A 10197-nucleotide genomic window follows, 5' to 3' on the forward strand; every position below is an offset into this window, starting at 1 on the left:
ATTAGCCCAAGTAGAAGACTAAAAAGGGCTAAAATGCCCGCATGAAGCCATATAAAAAGTGATATATATATATATATATATATATATATATATATATATATATATATATATATATATATATATATATATATATATATATATCCGGTAAGAAGAAAATTTTTGGTAGGAAGGTAAGAAGTTTTTTTTCTATATATTTTTTTGACGAACAAAATAAATGAATCACTAGATGATTCATTTGTAAGATGATTCACAAGAAAAAATTCCCAAAAAAACATCTTTATGATTCATTTTTAAGTAAATTAAGAAAAAATTCACTTTTATGACAATTTTAGTGAATAACAACAAAATCATTGTATAAATAAATCATCGAGATGTTTGTTTGAGAATTTTTTCTTGTGAATCATCTTACAAACGAATCATCTAATGATTCATTTTGTTTGTTCGCGAAAAAAATATGTAGAAAAAAAACTTCTTACCTTCCTACCAAAAATTTCCTTCTTATTTGATCTTGACTCTATATATATATATATATATATATATATATATATATATATATATATATATATATATATATATATATAAAAGACCAAAATAGTCAACACTAGTAAGCGAAAACGTGCCAAAAGAGTGAGGAAGATAAACGAGTATTGGACTTAAAAATGACTTAGAATTAGGGAAAAAAGACAGTTAACAAGGGAGACCCTCGATCTGCGGAGTTTGGTAGGTTTTGTATCTTTGAGGAATTTTTCAGACATAAACGTTGGTAAACCTCTTGTTCAAAGTGAAAAAACGTTGATTTTAAAAGGTGTCAATTATATTTTGTTATCCGAGTTGGCAGTTACATTACATAAATGATTACATCGTTTTCTATTAATTTTAAATTAGATCATATATTGTTTTAGGGAAGATTATGTTGGTTTGGGGTTTTGTTGAGTTTCTTTCGGGAGGAAAACATGTAAGACGATCCTGAAAATATTTTAGGCCAAACTCGGGATGAGCTTGGGATAAGTTGGGGAGATTTGATCGGTTCATTTTTGGTTATGTTCTATAATGCTAAATGGTATTTATCAATGTATTTTTACCAAAGAATGGACCTACTTTGATATTTTATTGTTAAAAATGTTGCAGGGGTTAAAAATGACAAAAAGATGGAAGTTTAGGGTGAAAAGTGGAATTAAAATGGAGCTGGACGGAGATGACACGCAGAAGATGACATACAAAATGAAATCCAGCCAAAAACATGGCCAACGTCTTTCCCGACGTCCAAGGACGCCATTCGGGACGCCCATGCCCATGCCAAGCCACCGAGCTCATCGAGTGACCAGGGCGGAGTCTGCATGGAAATGTATTGCACTAATTGCAAGAAAAATGGGCATACTGCAAAATTCGGTAGGAAACCAATACAGAAAGCAAAACAAGTAGCCCACGCGAAAGTAAACCATCCTTGTTACAAATGCGGAGAGATAGGACACTTCAAGAAGTACTGCCCAAAGTCCGGAGGTTCCGGTGGAAGTAAACAAGCCCACGATCCTATAGGAGAATTAACCAAAGTTATTCCGGTTCCCACAATAACAATCGGCGCACTCTAGTCTGTAACTTTCACATGAACTATTGTACTCTTTTTTTGTATTCCAAGAACTCTTAATGTTATAATTCCTGCCACTCTTTAAGAATTCAAAAGCCCGTTGAACTATAAAAGCCTCATGTAATAGTTTCCGTTAACCAAAAGGCTTTGAACACTCGAGAGATCAAACCGAATTATACTCACACTTTAAACGAATCATCACCGGGATGATCGAAACTTAAAAATCATGATGTGACACACTAGAAACAATGATAACATACCCAATTACTTAAATTGATCTGTTCATGTTAGTTCAAGACTCATATTAACACACTCGGTTCATGAAACTCCTCTTGGAATACTAGGATTTCTCTTCTGCAGAACCAACATTTCATTTCGACAAGGTATGGAATCCTTCCATATACTCAAATCACCTCATAACTCTCGAAGTTTCCACAACTTTCCTTGAACTTTCGTTATGCTTAGGCAAATTCCTTAACATAGTAGGGAACTTCTGTCTTCTCATGCCAAGCATACTCCACATGCTAGGCAACAATGTTATACTTCACGAACTCATTCACCTCTGTCATTTAAGCCCAGTCAAACCTGTTAACTTCGATGAATCTTATATATCATCAATAGACACCCTTACTCATGCATTTACCGAGCCCCTAAAACTCGCCTCATGTAGTGAGTACCCTTTTGATTTCCTTACCCAGTCATGTATTCCACCACCTATAAACGATCGTACTTTCCAAGTGAGACCGCCCGGGACTGCTACCAACACAACAAGTCGAGTACAGTATCAACTTAATACCAGAAGAAAGTCATGCCGCAAAGTCTCCTTACAGATAAAATCCGCTAGAAACACAAGAACCATCAAGACTACTATCCAAACTCCTTACCTAGGAGAAATGTGACATGTTCTAGTAAACAAAATAAACCTGACCCTCAATACCTAGGACCCGTAGAAATCCTGCCATGATGTGGTCCCACGACCTACAACCTCAACCTGCCACAGGAACTTCGTAACATACATCACCTATCTCGCGACTCTAATCACAAGAAATGCCTATTCATTGGGACACTTATCATCCCCTTGGTAAGAATTCATGTCCACGAAAACTTGAACTTTTGGGAGAAACCAGCGTAAATCATGAACAGAGAGATCAAACAACTCAAATAGAGTCGCAACCCCATATTAAAGGTCCACTGACACGACAGACAAGGACCTAAGGTACGTAGGAGCATGAGAACCGAATAAAACTCAAGTACCACGGTTATTCCCCAATCATATGGGAACAAATACCAACATCTGAATTTCAGGACGAAATTCCTTTCAACGGGGGGATAATGTGACAACCGTCAATTTTCTGGTCAAGAAGTCAACCAAAGTCAACAGAAGTCAACAAGGCTTGACCAAGAATAATACGTCAAAGGATACCCATCTCAATCCTTATGATGTATTATGGTAACTTTTATACAAACTATGTTGCCACGAAACCCTATCGAATCCAATTTCACGTCTCAAATAACAGAATATTATTAAACGTCAGAAAACGATAAAACATACAAATATTAATTTGATGAAATTAATACATTTAATTCGAGGCACTCGTATTCAGGATTTCGTGAACGTATAGAACGTTAAAAACTGAGATCACAAACAAAAATTATACTCGAAACAGTAAACAAAACAATTTTAAACATCGTTTTACACTGTTAATAAACTTAAAACGCTATCGGTAACGCCTTAAGCGGCGAGTCAAAAATATCCGAATACGATTCCTTCCGATAAATTCGACCTATTATTTGATTTTGTTCTCGAAATATTTTTTTGGAAAAATATTTTATATTGCTGCCTGCATTTCCAACAGTGCACGGATAGTGTTCCAAATTCCCAAAACTTGTAAAATTCATAACTCCCTCACTGTAACTCCGATTCAGGACTTCTTTATATGTTCGGAAACGTCTTCTCGAGCTCTACGACATGGACCTGAAAGCATCTTTCTAACTGCTAAAATTCGGAAAAATGAGTGTGGGGCCCACTTGGATATTTAATGAAAAATCATGAAGATATGAGAAGTTGGGAGCATTACTTAAATTCCCATTCCTAACTCCCTATCTAACACATTCAACTCCAACCACCACACTTACCCACCCCACCCACTTTCCTTCTCTTTCTCTTTGATTCAGACGTGGGTGCCCTCTCACACCATCTCCACTTTTTTTTTCTTGTTTGTTTACCTCCAAAGTCTCTCTAGACTCCAAGAAATCCCATGTCATTTCTATAAAACTTTAACTTCAAATCCTCAAGTTTTTCAAGTTGCTTCAAGATTTCTAGGTGTAAGAAATTATACTCTTTTTCAAGGTAAGATCATGATCTTTCTATGCAAAATCTCCACTTTTTTTTTCTTGTTTGTTTACCTCCAAACTCTCTCTAGACTCCAAGAAATCCCATGTTATTTCTATAATACTTTAACTTTAAATCCTCAAGTTTTTCAAGTTGCTTCAAGATTTCTAGGTGTAAGAAATCATACTTTTTTTCAAGGTAAGATCATGATCTTTCTATGCAAAAGCTACACAGTTTTGGTGTTCATCTTTCCTATGATCTTTATATATGGATTTCTCTTTCTTCTAGGTGGAAACGAGAATTCATCACCTCCATTTTCAGACCCATCAAGCTAGTGTTCTTCGTCTTGTCATCTTCTAAAAGTCTACTCTCCAATGGTGAGTTCATACCCCATCTCTAGCTATTTTTTTTGCTTTTAAAACTTTGGGGGAGAATACTAGAAAAATGGTAAAAATGATATAAACAAATTTTATATGCCATTTTTACTATCAAAACATCTTAAAGACCATCATAATGAAAAAGGGTTATTTTTAAAGCTCATAACTTTTTACCCTTAAAAAGTTCATATTATTATATAAAAGTGATTTATATGCATGTTATGTGCTTTGGCGATATGTTAAAGTTATTATGAAATGTTCAAGACCATTAAAAGTCAAAGTTATTATGAAATGTTCAACACTTATTTTCTTTCTTTTTCTTTTTCCTGCAAAAACAGTTTTCTTGTTCTTTTTTTTCTTTTTTTGAATGTCTGTGGTTGTTGTTTAATTGTCAGTTTTATTGCATATGTTTTGGTTAGATGATGTTTCAACTAACAACCATCTGAAGCACATGATCCGTGTTTGAGTCGAGGAAGATCACGAGGAAACCGAGGAGCTGAGTGTGCGTCTATATTGAATAACTCCGGGTATTTCTTCGGCATCTCTTCTTCTGGCTCCCATGTCCACTATGCGCCCTTACGATGCTGCCATTGGACTTTCACGAGATTCATCTTCGTGTTTCGTGATTCCCTCATCCTTCTGTGTAGGATGGAAACACGCTTCTCCACGTAATTGAGCTCCTCGTCTACGGGGATGTCCTCTAGTGGCACCACAGAGGTATCGTCTGCCACACACTTCCTTAATTGCGACACGTGGAAGATGTTATGAATCGAGCTCAACTCGGCGGGTAACTCCAACCTGGAACTTCGTGTCGAGACCACCTCCCTAACGTAAGTCTTTGCCAAGTCGCTTGCCGAAGAACTCTCTTTACTCGGAAAGAAGTGGGTGCTATTCGTCAGTCTATCGACGATCACCCAAAACGTATCCACATTCTGTGGTGTCTTTGGAATCTTCGTGATAAAGTCCATGCTAGTTTACAAGCCATAACCTGAACCCTGGCCATGTCGAAATCATGTCGAAATCATCAAGGAAAAGAGATAGAGTTGGATCCGACTCCAGTTCAAAGGTTAGTGTGATTCATTCATCTATTGTTGTTATTTTCTTGAACTAGGATCTTGTTAGGGTTTCTTGTTTATATGATTTGTTTTATATTTCTGTTGCGCCATATAATTGTTGTATGCCATGATAGTTCATATAAAAGCTACAATAGTTTTTAAACAATATCCATAAAAGATCAACAACATATGAGGATGAAAAAGTCTTGAAAATATGAAATTAAAGTCACATCCTTCCATGAAAGCGGATTCACGAGACTTACTGGGATCGAGACTTCATAACAATGTATAAGAACTTGAGAATACATCCTTACTGGGATCCTGAGAATACATTCTCAAGAGGTTTTAAAAGGTCAACAAAATTGTTGGTGGGTTCCATAGTTTTATAGTGAGTTTGGAATACCCATTTAGTGTCAAAATAGTGTGATTTAGTGTGATTTTATCCAATAAAAGTCATTAGTGAGTGTACACAATTCATTTGTAATAGAGCAAATATAGGTAGTGATCGAGACTTCATAACAATGTATAAGAACTCATGTTTTCATAATCTTGAGTTAATCTACTTATTTTATGAGCTAATAAAACTCATGTTTTTGTATTTAATTATATGTGTAAAACCCCTTATAAGAAAATTGTGAGTGTTTGTAACCCTGCTAAATGCTAAATGACTAGTGATGCCCGTCACAATGTTTCTTCAGATGTCGTTAGTGAAATAGAGATTAAGACTTTTGTCACCTAATAGGCTTGCCGGCCAAGATTGTAGCGAACAATCATAGGTGGGGGTGTCAACCCGTATAGATCTATATACAAGCAGGGGCGGCACCACCCTAATGGCAGGGGGTGCCCGTGCTGCCCCTTAAAAATAGCGATATAGGGTAATTTTTTTTAATGTATAAGTGCACCTCCTAAAAAAAATTGGTGCACCTTATAGTAGCCCAAATCAGGAAAAAATTGCAAGGTTGAAAGATTGATAGCCCAAATAAAATAACCATATGCCAATAGACCAAATACTATCCAAAAAAAAAAAAAAAAAAAAAAAGGATTACCTATCGACGGCTAACAGTAAGAAAAAAAGGATTTGTGCACCCCTTATATCAAAATCCTGGTTTCGCCACTGTACACAAGCATCCGCTCACAATGATTAAGTTATAAACCGGGACTTATATAGCGACCGTTTAAGGTAATTTGAAGAGTTTCCCCACGTATCTTATTAGTGTATCGTTATTAATAAACCACTGTGAGTGTCTTAGTATAAGTACCATTATAATTTGATGATTTCATTAGAGTAATAAGTACACATTTAAGTAGTATTCTATTTCCTTCTTGAAGCTGCGTGTTTGAAACGAGTCATAAATAAGATACGCCTCATGCAAATTTTAGTTACAACGAAATTATTTTATTAAGGGATCACGACAATAATTTATCCAATACTTTTAAAGATATTATTTTGAACACTGTGTATCTTTTATGTTCGTTTAAGTTTACATTTTGAATCAAAGTTAATCTTAGGTAAAATACCTTACATTTTCTCTATTTATTTGTCATAAAATGTCTTTATATACATTGGAGGTTTTTCCCTTACTACTGCATTTATTTAGTTGGCCAAAAGTAGTTACTAGTGGTAAGTAAGTTTCACTACATCACCTTTCTTTAATTTACCCAAATTTACCCTCTACCAGCAGGGACGGAACACAGACACAATAATTGAGGGGCCGAAATTAAAACTTCAAAACGTAACCATATAAACAAAAAAAAAATTGTTTAAAATTAGGACATACTACAAATATAAACCAAAAAACTACATTGTATATTCAAATAAAAGTCGTTGATATTTTGTTTTTTTAAAGTTTTAATTTTTATTTTAGGGAAATCTCCAGAAAAGTCCTAAAATTTTACCCTAATTTACGAAAAAGTCTCAAACTAAATTTTGTTTACGAAAAAGCATGAATTACCGGTAAAAATCGCGATTTGACCCCTTTTTCCGGTTTACCGGTTTTGTTACTTACCTGTTTCACTAAAGTCTCATTATTTTATCCTAATTTGCGAATAAGTCCCAAAATAAAATTTACTAATGATTTGACCATTTTATTCATGTAACATACATTTATCGGTTTCATTGATGACTTAGCCACCTAGTCATTAAATTAGTTGATAAGATGGATCCGATGGATTATATAATGATACATTTACTGTAAAATTTGATATTCATCTCATCGGCTCATTTATAACTATGTATCTACGTCAGCAATGAAACCAATAAAATGTGTGTTTCAAAGAAAAAATGGCAGAAAATGAGTTGATGTTTGATGAGATGGATATATTGGGTTACATAAGATTAGATAAACAATTTGATATTTCTTATAAACGTAAAAAATAACGCAGTTGTTAGTTTATGTAATTATTGTAGTCTTCGTTGGATGCATTTTATGTTCCAAAAAATACACAATACATCAGGATATTAAGTTTTATGTTAAACATAACATTATATAACTCAACATATCCATCTCATCATCTCATTTAATGACTAGGCGTCCGAGTCAACAATGAAACCGGTAAAATGTATGTTACATAGAGAAAATGGTCAAATCATCAGTAAATTTTATTTTGGGACTTATTCGCAAATTAGGGTAAAATAATGAGACTTTAGTGAAACAGGTAAGTAACAAAACCGGTAAACCGGAAAAAATGGTCAAATTGTCATTTTTACCGGTAATTCATGCTTTTTTATAAACAAAATTTAGTTTGAAACTTTTTCGTAAATTATGGTAAAATTTTATGACTTTTCTGGATATTTACCTTTATTTTATTGCTAATCTTTTTATCAAATTCCAAAACAAATTACAGAACACATAAAATATAGTAATATACAAGCAAAGAGTCCCTCGAAAAATGGTTTTCCGTTTTATTCTTAACATAACTTCATTTTATAATTAATGCTAATAAATCATATATACTTTCGATGTATCTAATCACAGTATAAAACATTAATTAATTTATTAATAAATAAGTATAAACTATTAAAATTAGTTGTCAGCTATTATAGGTCTACTTTTTCACATTTACACTTCATACTCACACATTACACACATTACAATGTCAGATATTACATATTTGATATAAGAGAAAATACAGAAAGAAACAAAAAGCCAATGAGGGTGAGAGATACAAAGTTAGTAGTATAATACCGTCTTATCTTTTAGTACTTTACGGAGAGGAGACTGAAGAGCCGAAGAAGGAAAAGCAGAGACCAGCATCAAGCACAGTGCACGCCGGGAATCAGATATGACGAGTCCGGCGAGGCAGCAGCCGATGGAGAAGAGCAAGAACGACGGCAGCGCAAAGTCTGACGACTTGCGGAGAGGGAGAGATGGTGCACAGAGAACGTCGGAAGGCGAGAGTCCGGCGTCGGATACCGGTTTCGGAGATGCAGTTGGACGGAAGCTTTGTTTTCCGGTGGAAGAAATAAGTTTTCTGGATTTCTTTTTTTTCTTAAACTCTGAGTTAAGATTTCTATAAATATAATTAAATTTTCAATATTTTTATAGATCTAAAAAGATATTTAACAAATTTGTTGTGATTTGTTCAGTGATTTTCGAATGTTTCTTTGGTTATTTGGTTTTAGATTCTTTAGCAAATAACGAAATTTTACAAAAACAGAGGAGTGTAATTAATCAATTCAATCAACTGTTGGGTAAAATTAGATAACTAAACTATATGGGGGTATTAGAATGCTTAAAACCGGGGAGGCCATGGCCCCCTCTGGCCTCTATTACGAGGTCAAAAGTTCACTTTATTTGCTTAACTATTACTTGACGTGTGAAAAGAGGAATAAGCACCTTTCCACAGATGACTCTTAAGTCATTTGTTTGACCATGAACTCCCTTAGTACCGATTTTTCTGCTTTTGGTACCACCTTAGGATTCTAGTTCTACTATATGTACATGTGGGTAGAGGCATGATGTACGGATCTGGTGGTTTTCCTATTAACACAATTCCAACTACCTTTTTAACACCAGCATATTAAAGTTTAGTGTGGTGTAGTTATAATTCAAGTGATGTAAATACACAAGGCAAGACAAAAAGAGCTCGTCTTCTCTAATTTAGCATGGGTTTTGTGTCCAGTATTTATCTATGGTGCAATTTCTTTCTTGAAGCTACGTGTATAATTTGTGAGGCAAGTATCAAGGGAGAGAAAAATATGTTTAATGGTTATTATTTAAAGAAAAATAAAATTTGAGTTCACACATGCAGTTTCGATAAGCTTCAAAGTGTGAAAGTGTTATGTGGTTTTAGCCCTATGTAAGTTTTGTAGAAACGAAGGCAGGTTCAAACTTCAAAGTGACGTGAAAATGTTAGCCCACTTCGTTTTTGATCATGCATTTCTTGTATTCTCCCCCCCCCCCCCCCCCCCCCCCCCCCATAATGTATAAAACATGAAAAAAATGGTAAAAAAAATGGCGTATGGGACTCACAATTTGCAGAAAGATATTGGAAGCGGCCTATAAAATGACCGTCATTGGGTATCCACTCTTACCCACCGTACTCTTGACTAGTGGAGAGTCGTTAACCGAACGGGTAGGATAGGACATTAATTCTCTCATTAATAAGTATAATGATAATTATAAAGTAACTAAATGTTTTTATAAATTCTCAATCTTAGTTGCTTTAGAAAAAATGTGAAAATGATGTTATTCCATGAAATTGCACTTTGCATCTTGTCAAAGTCGTTAGTGGAGCGTGTGTGGTTAACCGGCACACTAACTTAGTTACTTTAAAACCTAATTCTTCATGTCGTTTTTCGTGGTTGAATTGGTAAATCGTCATTTACCTACCTTCAAATAATTTACA

General features: G+C 34.6%; 1 long non-coding RNA gene across 2 annotated transcripts; it reads left to right on the forward strand.

Moving 5' to 3' along the window:
- The first annotated feature begins 3838 nt into the window (after window positions 1-3838).
- Window positions 3839-5722, forward strand: LOC145107606 (uncharacterized). Of its 2 annotated transcripts, XR_013707903.1 has the most exons (4): window positions 3839-3935; window positions 4206-4294; window positions 4714-4821; window positions 4942-5722. It is a non-coding gene; the product is annotated as an uncharacterized LOC145107606 (long non-coding RNA). The 2 variants fall into 2 exon arrangements; XR_013707902.1 differs by having other exon boundaries at window positions 4714-5722.
- The last annotated feature ends 4475 nt before the right edge of the window (window positions 5723-10197 follow it).

Source organism: Lactuca virosa, chromosome 1, assembly GCF_052849685.1.
Source record: "Lactuca virosa cultivar CGN04683 chromosome 1, Lactuca_virosa_CGN04683_v6, whole genome shotgun sequence".
In the NCBI taxonomy this organism is placed as follows: Eukaryota; Viridiplantae; Streptophyta; class Magnoliopsida; order Asterales; family Asteraceae; genus Lactuca; species Lactuca virosa.